At 35.2% G+C, this 16,899-nt stretch overlaps 1 long non-coding RNA gene across 1 annotated transcript in view; it reads right to left on the minus strand.

Annotated features, from left to right (window-relative positions):
- Nucleotides 1–286: 286 nt before the first annotated feature.
- The window catches only part of LOC116549202, a 103,030-nt gene continuing 86,417 nt past the window's right edge, over nucleotides 287–16,899 (minus strand). The window contains exon 4 of the long non-coding RNA XR_004267748.1: nucleotides 287–1,247. This is a non-coding gene — a long non-coding RNA (uncharacterized LOC116549202). The remainder of the gene's footprint in view (nucleotides 1,248–16,899) is intronic.

Raw genomic sequence — 16,899 nt, forward strand, 5'->3', positions numbered from 1 at the left:
AGAATGGTTATTATTTGCATTTCTCTGATGAATGATGAGGTTGAAGAGCTATTTATATGCTTGTTAGTCATCAGGGTGTCCTGTTATGTAAAATACTTCTTGAATTTTTGCTTATTAATTGAGTTTGATTTTTTAATTTTTGATATTTTAAATTTCTTAATATGATCTGTATACAAGTACATTATTGGAAATATCTATTGCAGATAAATTCTTTGTGGTTTGTCTTTTCATATTATAAATAATTTGTTTGGATAGAATTCTACTGCTCAATATTTCTCTATATTGTTATGTAACATAAAGTGTACCAATTGTATGTGTGCAGTTTGAAATTTTTAACAAATATCTATATACATATAAACTTTACCACAATCAAGATTTTTCATTGCTTCAAGAAGTTCCCTATTGCACATTTGCAATCAGTTCTACTATTCTTTGCCCCAGATATCCACTGATCTGCTTTCTATCACAATAAATTATTTTTGCCTGTTCTGGAATTATATACAAATAAAATCAAACACCATATAATTTTTTGTGTCTGATTCCTTTTATTTATAAAAATGTTGTTGGATGTTTCATTGCTGGGTAATATTCCATTAGATGGAATTACCAAGACTTGTTTATCTGTTCAAATGTGAATGGACATTTGGGCTCTTTCCATGTTCGAAGATTATGAATAAAGCTACCCTGAATCTGTAGACTTCCAGCTCCACCTCTGACACACAGACAGACTGGATGTTGTCGTTCACATTATTACAAAAAATAAGCTGAAAATAAATGACCTGTGATGACTGGAGAACTGAGATAGCAGGGCAAACGGGGATCACCTCAAAATCTGGGCAACAGGTACATGCAGAAAAACACAGCTGAGATCTGTTTACCTGGAACAGATACAACCAAGTCATATACTGGTAGGTACACTTGAGTAATAATTTTGACAAATTGCTGGAGGCTGAATGTGAACTACCACGAGAGTGAGAAACACCAAAGGGCTGCAGGCTCAGGGGGTTCCCCATATTTTATGATTTTTATCTCCAAGAATTCTATTAGGTTCTCATTATAAAGAGAAAGATTCTCTAATGGCTTTCACAGAAAGAAGGAAGAGTCATCATTCTGAAATATGCCCAGAGCCTTCTCATAACAAAAGCAGACTCTCAGGGGGAAAAGACATTTCCAGAGCACAGAGCTTTATGTTTGCTTAGGGAAGGGAATTCCTCCCACTCCAGTTCTCATCAGTCTTCCTTGCTCACCTGAGGAGGTAAAAAACAAAGTTAATAGGGGTGAGGGCTTCAAACAAATAGACTGGGAATAGTGTAGCCAGGGAAATAAGCAGGTGGTGTCAAGGGCAGACAGCAGATATACCATTGGGAAAACATTTGTGAATATCACAGCACCAAGCGACAAGCGTTCTAAAAGACTGAGACTTAACCTTAAGGTAATCAAATGTTCCACCTTACCATCACACTAACAAGGCTTCGGTATGATAACAGAAGATTAAAGTTGGAAGAGTTGTAAGACGCAAACTTTCTCTGATGGGTAGTACTTAGGAAAGTCCAAAGTCAACAGGAGATTCAAAGAAGCATACTAGGATAATTTGAAACTCTGGCAACAACAGCTATATCACACATTAAACACAGCCCAATTCCTAACAGTGTTAATATAAATCTTCATGCATAACATAAATCCATACATTTCTTTTATTATTACCCAATACAAAATGTCTGGTTTTCAAAATAAATTGCAAAGCACCCCAGAAGACAAGAAAAAAACAATCTGAAGAGACAAAACAAGCATCAGACTAGACTCAAATGTGACACAGATGTTGAAATTATTACACAGGGAATTTAAAATATCTAGAATTAATATGTTAAGGGCTCTAGCAGATCTTGCAAGACTAGATGAATAATGAAAGCAGAGATATGGAAACTGTAGGAAAAATTCAAAAAGACATTTAAGAATGAAAATACTCTGATAAAAATGAAGAATATCTTTGATAAGCTCATAAGTTGATTTGACATGGTTTAGGAAAGAATCAATGAGCTTGACAGTAGGTCAAAATAACCTTCCCAAATTGAAATGCAAAGAGAAAAAGAATGAGGGAAAACAAATGAAAAAAATGCAAGAACTATGAGAATATATGAAAAAGGGAAACATTTTTAACTGGAATATATATAAAAAAAGAAAAAAGCAGATTAAATATCTGAAGTAATATTGCCCAAGAATTTTCCAAAACTAATGACAGACAAAGAACCACAAATCTAGGAAGCAGAAAGAACACCAAGCAGGAAAAGTAACAATAACAACAATAAAACCCCACACCTAGAGACATCATATTTAAAGCCAAGAAAAATCATGAAGAATCCATATGGTGAGTGAGGAACCTTATCTATATGCATACAAGAATTATAGTGAAGTTCTTGACAGAAACCATCAAAGCAAGAAGAAAGTGAAGTAAAATACTATAAATGTCAACAGAAAAAAAAAAAACACCAACCTAGAATTCTATATCCAGTAAAATTATCTTTCAAAAGTAAAGGGAAAATAAAAATGCTCTCAGGCAAACAAAAATCTGAGGGAATTTGTTACCAATATACCTGCCCTGCAAGAAATTTAAAAGAAAATTCTTGAAACAAAAGGAAATTATATAGGTTAGAAACTTGGATGTATATAAAGAAAGAAAGAACATTCGAAAAGGAATAAATAAAAGTAGACTAAAATATATTATTTACTTTTCTTATTTTAATTAATCTAAATGATAACTGTTTAAATCTATAATGGTAACACTGCATTGGTGATTACATAATATGAATAATTAAAACAAAAGACAACAATGCTGCAAGGGTCAGAAGGCAGTAATTGGAAATACTCTTTTATACGATACTTATTCTACAGATGAATAAGTATAGTGTTATTTGAAAATAAATTTACATTAGTTAAAGATGTATGTTGTAAACTCCAGAGGAACCAGTAACATTTTTTGGAAAAAGCTGTAATTGTTTCACTGAAAGAGGAGACATAATGGAATCATTTTAAATGCTTGGTTAAGATTTAAAAAAAAAAATCCTCTGGCAACAGGTAGAGAATAATTACAAACATCACTGACATAATAAAAATATATTGGTCAGGCGTAGTGGCTCACACCTGTAATCCCAGCACTTTGAGAGTCGAGGTGGGTGGATCACGACGTCAGGAATTCAAGACCAGCCTGGCCAACATAGTGAAACCCTATCTGCACTAAAAATACAAAAATTAGCTGGGCATGGTGGTGCATGCCTAAATTCCCAGCTACTCAGAAGGTTGAGGCAGAAGAAACACTTAAACCTGGGAGGTGGAGGTTGCAGTGAGTAGAAACAGTGCCACTGCACTCCAGCTTGGGCAACAGAGTGAGAATTCATCTCAAGTGTGTGTGTGTGTGTGTGTGTGTGTGTGTGTGTGTGTGTGTGTGTGTACATATACATATACAATTAATCACATTAAATGTAAACAGTCTAAATATACCAATTAAAAGAAAAAGATTGTCAGAGAGGATAAAAAATAATCAAGACCTAATGATAGAGCTTGAATGTTTGTACCCTCTAAATCTCATGTTGAAGTGTGCTTCACAATATTAGAGGTGGTACCTGGTGGGAGGTGCTGGGATCATGCAGGCAGATCCCTCGTGAATGTCTTAATGCCATTGCCTTGGTGATGAGTGAGTTCTGACTCTGAGTCCACATGAGATCTGGTTCTTTAAATGTCTTTGGCCCTCCTCCCCTCTCTCTTTCTCCTGTTCTCACCTTGTGATGCACCTGAGGCCCTTACAAGGAGTAGATGCCAGTGCCACATTCTTCCTGTACAGTCTGCAGAACTACGAGCCAATTAAACCTCTTGCCTTTAAAAATTACTCAGCCTCAGGTATTTCTTTATAGTGACACAAGAACAGACTAATACTATATTACCTACAAGAAACCCATTTTAAATGTAGTCAGATAGGTTAAAGGTAAAGAGATAGAAGGCATGCCATCCTAACACTAATTGAAAGTAACCTTTTAGACAAAGCATGTTTCAAAACAAAAAAAATAATCAGGGATAAAGAAGGACATTACATAATGATAAATGGGTCAATTCCCCAAGAAAACGTAGTAATACTAAGTGTACATGCAGCTAATAATACAGCATCAAAACATGTGAGGCAAAAACTGATAGAACTGAAAGGAAAAATAGACAAAACCATTATCATATTTGGACACTTCAACAACCTTCTGTCAGTCATTGATAGATCAAGCAGGCAGAAAATCAGTAAGAATGTAGTTGACCTGAACACACCATCTATCAACTTGAATATTCCTTCCAACAGCAGCAGAATACACATTATTTTCAAGCCCATGTGGAATATTAAGTAAGACAGACCACATTTAGTCCAGAAAATACATATTGACACATTTAAAATAACAGAAATACAAAGTATACATTATCAGACAACCACGGAATTAAAGTAGAAATAAGTAACAGAAAGATAGCTGGAAAATTCCCAAATACTGGGCATTAAACAATACACTTTCAAACAACCCCAGGGTCAAATCAGAAGTCTCAAGAGGCATTATACATATTTTTAAGTTAATGAAAACTTACCCAAATTTGTGGAATACAGCAAAATCAGCGCTGAGAGGAAAATTCATACCATTAAGTGAATATATTAGCAAAGAAGAAAGGTCTAAGATCAATAACCTAAGCTTCCACCTTAGGAAGCTGGAAAAAGAAAATTTTCTTAGTCACTAAAGTAAACACGAAAAATGTACAATTATAATTAGAGCAAAAATCAATGAAACTGTAATCAGGAAAACAACAGAATAAATCAACAAATCCAAAAACTGCTTACTCAAAAACATTAATAAAATTAATAAAACTTCTTTACTTGGGCTAACCAAAAAAAAAATTAGAGAACACACAAATTGCCAACATCTAAAATGAATAAATCTACTATAAACATTTTTGTACCAGTTTTTATATAAAGACATATATTTCTCTTGTTTATATAGCTTTGAATAGAAGTGCTGGATTTTACAATTATGTTTAACTTATAAGAAACTGCCGGGCCAGGTGCAGTGGCTCACACTTGTAATCCCAGCACTTTAAGAGGCCGAGGCAGGTGGATCATGAGGCCAGGAGTTCGAGACCAGCCTCACCAACATGCTGAAACCCTGTCTCTACTAAAACTACAAAAATTAGCTGGGCATGGTGATGCATGCCTGTAATCCCAGCTATTTGGGAGGCTGAAGCAGGAGAATCGTTTGAACCCAGGAGGTGAAGATTGCAGTGAGCCGAGATTGTGCCAGTGCACTCCAGCCTGAGCAACAGAGCAAGACTCCATCTCAAAAAAAAAAAAAAAAAAAAAAAAACAACCTGCCAAAAGGTTTCCAAAGTGTTTGTATCATTTTACACTCTCTAAAACAAAAGACAGTTTTAGTCTTTGTCAGCACTTGGTACTGTCAGTCTTTTAAATGTTAGTCATTATAGTGGGTGAGTAATGGCATTACTTTGATTTTCATTTTAATTTCCCAGATTAATATAGATGTTAATCATCTCATCGTGTGTTATCAATCATTTGTATATCTTCTGTTACGAAGTGTCTAAGTCTTGCCCATTTTTTTTACCTTGGGTTGGGCAGAATTTAATTTGTCACACTCAGTTACTTAGTTATATATGTTACTTTATGTAGCTTGGCTCTAAATACTTTATATAGCCCTTGGTACTATTTTAAATAGTGTCCTATTTGCTCTTATATTTTCTTTTTTTTTTTTAGCTGCTTTTTTTTTTTCACTTTTATTTTATACTTAGCGGTACATTTGCAAGTGTCATATAGGTAAATTGCATGTTGTAAGGATTTGGTGTACAGATTATTTCATCAGCAACATAGTATCCAACAGGCGGTTTTTTGATTCTCACCCTCCTCTCACTCTCCACCCACAAGTAGGCCCTAGTATCCACTGTCTGTTATTCCTTTCTTTGCATCCATGTGTACTCAATGTTTAGCTCCCACTTACAGGTGAGAACAAGCAGCATTTGGTTTTCCGTTCCTGTGTTAGTTTACTTACAATAATGGCCTTCAGCTCCAATTGTGTTGCTTGTTGCAAAGGACATGATCTCATTTCTTTTTATGGTTGAGCAGTATTCCATGGTGTATATGTACATTATCTTTGTCCAGTCCACCAGTGATGGATATTTAGGTTGATTCTAGTTCTTTCTATTGTGAATATTACTGCAATAAACATATCCATTCATTTGTCTTTATGGTAGAATGATTTATATTCCTTTGGCTATATACCTAGTAATGGGATCACTGGGTTGAATGGTAATTCTGTTTTTAAGTTCTTTGAGAAACTGACAAACTGCTTTTCACAGTGGTTGAACTAATTTACTTTCCCACCAGCAGTGCAATGTATAGGTTATCCTTTTCTTTGGAACCTCACCAGCATCTGTTATTTTTTGACTTTTTCATAATAGCCATTTCAACTGGTGTGAGATGGTATCTCATTGCGGTTTTAATTTTCATTTATCTAATGATTAGTGGTGTTGAGAATCTTTTCATATGCTTGTTGGCCATGTATATCTTCTTTTGAAAATTGCGGCACGGTGGCTCACACCTGTAATCCCAGCACTTTGGGAGGTCGAGGCGGACGGATCACGAGGTCAAGAAACCCCAGACCATCCTGGCCAACATGGTGAAACTCCGTCTCTACTAAAAATACAAACAAATTAGCTGGACCTGGTGGCGCGCGCCTGTAGTCTGAGCTACTCAGGAGGCTGAGGCAGGAGAATTGCTTGAACCCAGGAGGCGGAGGTTGCAGTGAGCTGAGGTCACGCCACTGCACTCTAGCCTGGTGCCTGGTGATGGAGTAAGACTCTGTCTCAAGAAAAAAAAAAAAACAAAAATTGTATGTTCATGTCTTTTGCCCACTTTTTAATGGGGTTGTTTTTGCTTGTAATTTTGTTTAAATTTCTCATGGATTGTGGATATTAGATCTCTGTCAGATGTATATTTTGCAAATATTTTCTCCCATTCTGTAGGTTGCAGTTCCTTTTGCTGTGCAGAAGCTCTTTAGTTTAATTAGGTCCCATTTGTCAATTTTTGCTCTTGTTAAGATTGCTTTTGTTGTCTTCATCACAAAATCTCTGCCAGATCCTATGTTTAAAATGATATTTCCTAGGTTATCTTCCAGGATTTTTGTAGTTTTCGGTTTTACATTTAAGTCTTTAAGCCATTTTGAATTGATTTTTGTATATAGTGATTAGAAGGAGTCTAGTTTCAATTTTCTGCTTATGCCTGGCCAGTTATCTCAGTATCATTTATTGAATAGGGAGTCCTTTCCCCATTGCTTGTTTTTGTCAACTTATCAAAGATCAGATGGTTGTAGGTGTGTGTCTTTATTTCAGGGTTCTCTATTCCGTACCATTAGTTTATGTCTGTTTTCATACCAATACCATGCTCTCTTGGTTACCGTAGCCTTGTAGTATAGTTTGAAGTTGGGTTATGTGATGCCTGCAGCTTTGTTCTTTTCCCTTAAGATTGCCTTGGTTTGGGCTCTTTTTTGGTTCCATATGATTACAAAGTAGTTTTTTTCTAATTGAATGGAGAATATCATTGGTAGTTTGATAGGAATAGTAATGAATCTATAAATTGCTTTGGGCAGTATGGCCATTTAATGATACTTATTCTTCCTATCCATGAGCATGGAATGTTTTTCCATTTATTTGTGTCATTTCTGATTTCTTTGAGCAGTTTTTTATAATTCTTTCAGGTATCTTTCACTTTCCTGGTTACCTGTATTCCTATGTATTTTATTCTTTTTGTGGCTATTGTGAATGGGCTTGCATTCTTCTTTTGGTGCTCAGCTTGGATATTCTTGATGCATAGGAATGCGTTCTTGATTTTTTGGATATTGATATTGTGTCCTGAAATGCTGCTAATGATCTTTGGACCTAGAGATTTCTTTACAGAACATTTTTTAGTTACAAAAATTTCTTTATAGAATTACATTTATTGAATTTTCTCTTTTTATTTTGTATTATCTTGGATAATTTGTTTTTTAAAGAAATTTGTCCATTTTGCTTCATACTCTTATTTCTTAGTTGTCAAATGTATGGAGATAAATTTGTTGATAATATTAGGCTATTTCTATAAATCCTCACTATGGGATTTACAGTGAGGTTCCGCTGTTTAATTCCTCTCACCAGCAACTTGTGTCTTCCCCTGAACTTTTTCTTCCCATATCAACCTAGAGATGAATCAATGTCATTAAGTTTTTCAGAGAACTACCACTTTATTTTGTTAATTTTTTTAACAACTTTATTTTGCTATTGTTTGTTTGTATCTATTTCATTCATCTCTGTTCTTTGTTAATTCTTTCTTGCTACTTAGTTTGAAGTTATTTTGTTCATTTTCTGATTTATTTAAAGTGGACCTTAGTTTTTTACATTTGAAAATCCATTTTTCTTTTCTAATATAAGGATTTAAAGCGTAAATTTTTCTTTAAACCTTACTTCATCTATAGCTCACACAATTTTATGTATTATATTTTGATTATCACTATTGATTAAAAATATCTTCTTTTATTGTGATCCTTTTCTTTGTCCTATCAGTTATTTAAAAGTGTGTCATTTAATTTCCAAATATTTAGAGCTTTCTAAACGTTTTGTTACTGATTTTTGAAAATATTTTGTCGCTTTCAAAAAATATTTTATATTATTTCAATTCTTCCAAGTTTTGGGGGACTTGTTTTGTAGTCTACTATTTTGGTGAATGTTCACTATGCAATTGAAAAGGATGTATATTCTATTGGTAGTGCTTCCCACGAATGTCAAATAGGTCAAGTTGGTTCAATGTGGCTCATATGATTTCTATCCTTATTGATTTTCTGTTTATTTGTTCTATCTATATTGAAAGATGAAAGTCAAATCTCCTGCTGTGATAATGAATTTGTCTATTTTTCTTCAATCTTATCAGTTAGGGTATATCTTTATAAATTTCATATGCTTTGAAGCTCTTTTGAGGTACATACACAATAGGATTGATGTATTTTATGATAAAATAGTCCTCTTCATTTCTGCTAATATCCTTGTCCAAAGTCCATATTCTCTTATATTAATGTAGTCATTCTACTTTTCTTACATTTTTCACAAATTTTCATCTATCTGAACCTTTATACTTAAAGAATTGTTTCTATAGGCAGCATATAGTTGAGTCTTGCTTTTTATTCAGTCTATCTCTGCCTTTATCTTTTGTGTTTTATATAAGTCACAGTATGTTGGCCATATTGTAATGTTTTATTTTTCTTCCTTCTTTTCTTGTGCTCTGCCTTTTGGATTGTATGCTTTTTAATATTCCAGCTCATTTCCACTATTGGATTATTAGCTTATTTCTTTGGGTTTATTGTTTTTGTTGTTGTTGTTGTTGTTGTTGTTATTGTTCTCATGGTTCATCTAAGATTTAAAGTATGCATCTTTTATGTCTCATCATTTACCTTCAAATAATATGTATCACTTGACTTACAATGTAAGTATCCTCTTTATTTCTTTCCTTTCATTCTTGGTACTATTTTTAATATCATTCACTTGTAATATTTTACAAATCCCAAAATACCTTACTCTTATTTTTTGCTTTAAGTCATTGATTATCCTTTAACATTTTTAACCTGAGGGGGGAAAAGTCTTTAGTATTTTCCATTTATGGCCTTTTAAAATTAAATTTTCTGGCTCCAAGTTTCCAACTGGCATTATTTTCATTCTTCCTGAAAAGCTAACATTAATATTTTTTTGTAGCACAGATTATAGGATATGAATTATCTCAATTCTTGTGTTCTATAACAATCTTTAGGTAACCTTAAATTTTGAAAAATATTTTCTAATTTCTTGGGAAAAAATATTTTCAATATTCTGCATATAGAATTGTAGAGTTTCAAATGTCCTTCTACTGTTTCTTGCTTACATTGTTTCTGGTGAGAATGTTTGGCTGTTCTTATCTTTATTTCCCCTGTAGGTAATATGTTCCTTTCTCTTACTGTTTTCAAGATCTTCTCTTTTTCACTGTTTCTTTTGTTGTTATTACAATAATGTAAAGATGAGTTTTATGTCTTACTTTACAGTCTTATTTATATTTTTTCTTGCCTTATTACACTGGATAGGATGTCGAATGACATGGTAATAGTTGACATCTTTGGCTGGCTTCTAATTTCTTGGGGGAAAAAATGGATTGGGAGCCCACCCATCTGAACTGCATAATCAAAGAGAATTAGTCATGTGGTAAAGACATGGTCAACTATTTATAAGAGGTGACCATGGACATCCTTCATCATTAAAAAAGCTCTATTATAATATTCTGATAATAGTGAGTAATGCAGACACCTCAATTTTATCCATCAATTACAATTATTTGTATTACAATAGAAAATTCACAGAGTAATCATCTAGTCCAATATCCTCATAAAATGCCAGCATTTCTTCTCTAACATGTCTCATAAATTGACATGAAGTCTTTATTTGAATCCATCCAGGAATAAGAAGATGCATTTTATTTTATTTTTGAATTTCTTTTTAGAACTGCCTTCATTAAATAACTGAAAATCTGTATGCCTCCTCTCTTACTCAAACATGTAGTGTTTTTGAAGCAGTCCTTCAACTACATATTACTTACAATTAGGTTTGGGTACATGAAGGAATCAGAGGAGAGGTGGAGGATGGGAGCAGTGGTGTAAATAAAATAAAATTTTAGGCCTCTCTCAAATAAACAACTTGAGAGGTTGTCCAAAGCTGGTATAATATTCTTCGGTGTAAGGAACTCACACTCCTTAGTTCTTACCACCCAATCAGGCATGGTCCAAATGGCAGCATCTACAGTCTAGGTAGTTGGGCTAGAGAAAGACATGAGAAAGAAGAGGCTAACACTTTACACATGCTGTCTTATAGGGAAGCTCCCCAGAGGTTGCCTTGTGACATTTCTGTTTTGATTCAAAATATATTCATCTCATCCATACCTCACTGCAAGGAGCTTGGGAGATGTAGAAAGCATGTATACTATAATACTTCCCATTGTTCTGTATTCCAATGATTCATTATTATAGTAATTCATTGATTCTTTTTCTCCTACTTCTGTTTCCACTCTTTCTGCCACACTGCCTAACCTGTCTCTGGTTAAAGAGAATATTCTGACTACTAAACACTTCTGTTGTCTTTTGCCTCATGCTCTCTGCTGCCTTCCCTTTCTGGAGCTCTCTGTCAACTTTTCTGCCCACACCTTTGTAGACCTTAGATCAAAACGCTTTAAGAAAGTAGACTTTAATACTGTTACATAATTGGCCAGGCACAGTGGCTCACACCAGTAATCCCAGCACTTCTGAAGGCCAAGGCAGGTGGATGACTAGAGATCAGGAGTTCGAGACCAGCCTGGCCAACATGGTGAAACCCCATCTCTATTGAAAATACAAAATTTAGCCAGGTGTGGTGGTGCATGTTAGTAGCCCGAGTTACTCAGGAGGGTGAGGCAGGAGGATCACTTGAACCCAGGAGGCAGAGGCTGCAAGATTATACCATTGCACTCTAGCCTGGGCAACAGAGCCAGGCCCCATCTACTTAAAAAAAAATGCCCCTACTGGGCAGAGCTCTGGGGCTAGTTCATATCCCAGTACCCTGGCCAGCCTGGAGACGGCTGCTTGCAGTTTGACATTCAAATTTTTTCAGGGCATAAAAACTGCACTTATATTCCACACGTATTACAACAGACATATTAAGAAGGACACGTAGTATGCGTTTTGTTTAGTTTAGTTTTCTAGACCACAAGTATTCTTCCTAATAGCTTTAGCACAGAAAATTGAAAAGAAAAAGACACTAATTTCAGCCTGTTATAAATCACTAGCCAGCTGTTGTAAAAAGAACCACTAATGAAAGGTCTCCCTAGAGATTTTTTAAGTTTCTTTATATTCAACCTAATGCTCTTAAAAAGAATATCACATTTCATTGACATACAAGGTATTTGGGTTAAATTAAAAGGTTTGAAAAACTCCCTTTTCTGAACTGAAGTCTAAGGGACTGGTTTTGAAGTTTACCTGTTTTCCTAGGAGGGCTTTTACTTCCCTCTGCCATAAACTGAGTAATTTTTCCCAACTTGACTTGATGCCATTTGACCTTTTTAATTAAACCTGTAGTTGGATGTTCGGTTCAGGTGAAGCTGAGTCAACAGTCACACTGTAAGTCTGCTACGGCATCATGAAGCAAGCAGTTAAACTAGAAGTGAATTTAAAAGGCAAAATAAATATTCTTTTGTTCACAAATCGGGGGAGGAGTAAAACGAAGTAATTTAAAATTTTAATTAGTAGATTTCATAAAAATCAGTAGTCCATATTCTCTATGTATTGGATTTGAGAAATAATTTATGGATATAATCTGGAGAAAAACAAATTTATAAAAATGCAGTATTTTCAACTTGTTTTAAATAGACCTAAAACTAAAACAGTTACAACCTTATCTCTACAAGTAACTCAACATTTTCTTTTTCCATTTTTTCTAAAACCAACTAAGTTGCAGCTATAGTTTTCATCCTGAGAAATTGCCTGCAAAAACTCACTTCCTGGTTATTCATAGCAAAATAATTCCTTTCCTCACCCCCTTCTGATTCTGATGTGATGAGGTAACTTTGAACACTTGTGTGCATAACTCATTTTCCTCACTGCTGGAAAAACATGAGTTACTTGGGGAAAGGGGGAAATTTTTTTTTTTTTAAAGAAAACTCAACACTCAGTCTTGCTGCAAGTTCATTTGTTAATGGAAATCAGGAAGAAATTTTAATTTTCTTTCTCTTTTACTTCAGCTTCATTTAACAGAAAAGGGGGGTATGCACCTATAGCAATAGTAAACATTGCTTTAGAAGACTGCTTTATCTGTACAGAAATTTAGGAGAAACAAATGATGGAGAAACTAAAAAGATTCAGAATATGAGAAAGGCAATGATGCTACAGAAAATTGAGAACTTAGAGCCAAAATCAAAGAAATAGCAACTTCGGTGAGAACATGTAACAATGCATAAAGTATTGCTTGGGTGACTTTTACATACAAGCAGGCAAGTTCTGCCCACATGTTGAAAAAAAAATCTTTCCTGGTTTCCGTATTGTTTTTCCTGGACCCTAAAGTGAGCCATGGACAAAATGACAGTAATTAGGATATTCGGTAGGAATTACCTGAGCTGACAACTCCCACAGGGCAGGTGGCAAATGCCAGGGCAAAAGCTAGGAAGTGACAGTGGCCTCTGCGCAGTAAATTGAAACCTTTGTGCCTTTGTGCCAAGCCTCTGCTGGTCTTGTGGGGAGAAAAATCACTACAAAAACTCAGAAAACTCCTTTACACACTGAAGCCCATATTTGTCTCTGCAAACACTCATCTTCCTGTCTGTGCCTATCATCCCTCCCTGTCTCTGTTTCCTCACACTCTGTCCCCTTTGCATGCTTGCTAATGTCATTTTGGCCTTTCTGTCCACTGCCCTGGGTGAATTTCTTCTTTTCGTTTTACGTATCTCATCATCTTAGGTTTTTCATCGTCCCTCTGTCCTTTGTGCCCCATAAATGTTTCAGTGCTTACGAGTCATATGAAGAGAACGGAGTGTCCTCGGACCTATCAAGTAATCTAATTTGGTATCTCTCATCTCCTCTGCCCAAATGACTTGAGCTCTGTTCCCCTAACATCAGCAGAATGTCTTCAAAGAATTAACATGCCTCCCAAATCAGCAAGGGTGAGCCCAGGCAGCTGTGTCTGAGGATTCCACTTACGCAAGAATTCCGAAAAAAAATAAAGATTGAAAGAGATTTTGTTTTACATGTACGTCAAAAACGACCAGGAGAAAGTTAACTGTTATTTCGTCTTCGGCTTTTCTAAAGCAGCAAAAAGATATACATCCAAGGTCATTTCATCTAAGGGTACAACTATTCCTCACCTGAACCTAGTAATTAACAACAACAATAGCACACACACACTCACACAAGAAGCAGTATCTTTATAGGATGGTAAAATCCTATGTTATGGAAACAAAGCTATATTTGTTCTCAATAAATTGTAATTCTTTGCAATTCCAAGTGTTCACATCTTGTTACATGCTAATAAACTTCATATAAAATATTTCAACTTTAATACTGTGTCATTGTATTAGCTTATTGTAACATTGCTATAATTACACATAAAGTAGTCCTCCCTTATCCTAGGAGGGTATGTTCCCAGAGCCCCAGTGGATGTCTGAGACTACAGAGAATATGCTGTCAATTAGAACACGTTTTCTGTTCTTGTCTTCCATGCACAAATTTAATTTTAATTCTTAACTAAGCCTTATCACACGCCTTGGCTGGACCTTTTAGTTTGAGGTGGGACAGCACAACTAGCACAGATATTTTTCTCTTTTTTTTCTTCATAATTTCACAGATAGAATTGTTTTTACTATAGATCTTAGCAACCTTGGCATACGATTTTTTTTCTTTCCTAATTAAGTCAAAAACTTTTGCCTTTTCACTTAAAAGAAACATTTATCTTTGGCTTCTCTTTGGCATGTCTGAATGGCCAGTATCATTACTCTTTCACTTTGGGGCCACTATTAGGTAAAATAAAGGTGACAAACACAAACACTGGGATACTGCAACAGTCTGATAACCCAAATGACTGCTAAGTGATGGTGTCTATAGCTTCCTAGGCTTATCCTGTCCTATGAAGACTCTGCTGTGCGTGCGTGCGTGCGTGCGTGTGTGTGTGTGTGTGTGTTGCTATTCTTGATTACTGGTTTAGATGAGAGGTAGTTGTTCCCAAAGACAAAGATTCAATTCCCAGGAGGAAACAAGGAGGACAGCAGGAGATTTCAACTCATGTCTCAGAATGACACACAAGTTAAAACTCAGCCAGGTGCGGTGGCTCACGCCTGTCATCCCAACACTTTGAAAGGCTGAGGCGGGTGGATTACGAGGCCAGCAGCTCAAGACCAGCCTGGCCAACATAATGAAACCCTGTCTCCACTAAAAATACAAAAATTGGCCAGGCATGGTGGTGCGCTCCTGTAGTCCCAGCTACTCGGGAGGCTGAAGCACAAGAATCGCTTGAACCGAGGAGTCGGAGGTTGTGGTGAGCCAAGGTTGCACCACTGCACTCTAGCCTGGGTGATGGAACAAGACTCCATCTCAAAAAAGAAAAGTAGGCATTATTTTTGTAAACTTTCCATGTAATATTTTCAGACTGCAGTTGACCACGAGTAACTAAAACTATGGAAAGCAAAACTGCAGATAAGAGGGCACTACTTTATAAATTTATGTTAATTATTGCTTGCTTCCTTTTTAAGAGGAATTTTTACAGCCTTGTCCCCTTAATAGAACCTTCTATCTCTATATAGTTTACTTTGCCCAGCAACAACACAGTAATTATAGCTGGAGATGCTAAAATAAAAATATGTTGGGCCAAAATATCCTGAAGCCTCTTTTTTATTTTTTCATAACAAAATATTGTCACCACTTCTGCCAAGGAATTTGTTAAGAAAAATGGTGAAAGAGGGTGGAAAATGAGCATGCAGGGCTTCAGACCAGGGCATAGCCTCAGGGTAGACAACTTCTATTCACACTTGCAGTGCAAACATTCTTGAGCAGCCTGGTGATCAGGCTTATGCATGTTCAGGGTACAAACTAAATGTAAACAAATAAAGATTACCAGAATCTGAAAAATCAAAATCAGAGCCTTGACAATGTCAGAATCCCTCCTATTAAAACCTCAGTTACCAATTGCATTTCCAAAACCATTAGTGTGCCACAAGATGGAATTAAATGTTTTCTGGGTGGCGGGGTTTGGGTGGGTTGAAGATTCCATGGTCAAAAGCCTTTGGAAACACTAGGTTAAACAGATATCTTTACTATAGAACTTTCGTGAGCCCTTAATATGTAAACTCGTTTTGAATCACCAAAAGGTTGATAAAATGCAATTTTTTCCAAACTAATTGGATTATAAAACTCTGCTGACAGAAAACATATTAACATTGCCCAAAACACAAGTGTGTCAAAGGACAGTTTGGAAAATGCTGCATCTTAAGTTTAGTAGTCATTGATATCATAGTTTACAGAACATTATAGCTATTCATCAAAATGATGAATTAATAGGACTAGCTACATATATAAAACCAAACTTAGCTATCGCTTTACTAAAAGTGTAATCAAAAAGCCAACAATAGATTTATTATTGTGCATCTGCACCCTGCAATATAATATAAGCATCACACAAAGTTCCTATCAACTTTGGAAACTTATATTGTAATTTAGGGGAAGATTTTGTCTTCATTTCTTTCCATGTGCTTGTTTTCATTGAAAAAATCTAGTGTAAACAATTAATTCACTAATTGTAAAGCCTTCGCATTTTAATCCTTCCATCTCTCCTAATGCTTACAAAATATTTTAGAGATTTGTCTAAGTTCCGTTTTATTAAAAGATTAATGAATGAGTAGAGGAGCCCAAAATGGAAAGATTGTTTTGTGTCCAAATGTTTATTAACAGGTCACTAAATAAAAATTGCCAATACCATTTTTAAACTGGAGATTGAAAAGTCATCTATGAGTAACAAGAAGCTTCTTTCTCATTTTAGATTGCTAGGATCTTTCCTTTCTGTATTTTTCCTACTTTATTGGCTTCTATTCTGAAAACTCAGGATCTCTTTCAGTTGTAGAGCTCCTTTACAAGCATTGAAATTGCTGAAGCAGCTTATTCTTACACAATAAAGCCTACATATAACATGTGTCATTCTATAACCCTCATACTAATCCAAAATAAATAGAAATCATACATGAACTGAAATCTGACCTGCTCCTTGAAGCATAGCTCAATGGGAAAGCAGGGTTTTAAGACATTTACATTTAAAAGAAAAATAATA

The sequence above is a fragment of the Sapajus apella genome, unplaced genomic scaffold (genome assembly GCF_009761245.1).
Source record: "Sapajus apella isolate SASKATOON/1434 unplaced genomic scaffold, GSC_monkey_1.0 scaffold6, whole genome shotgun sequence".
NCBI lineage: Eukaryota > Metazoa > Chordata > Mammalia > Primates > Cebidae > Sapajus > Sapajus apella.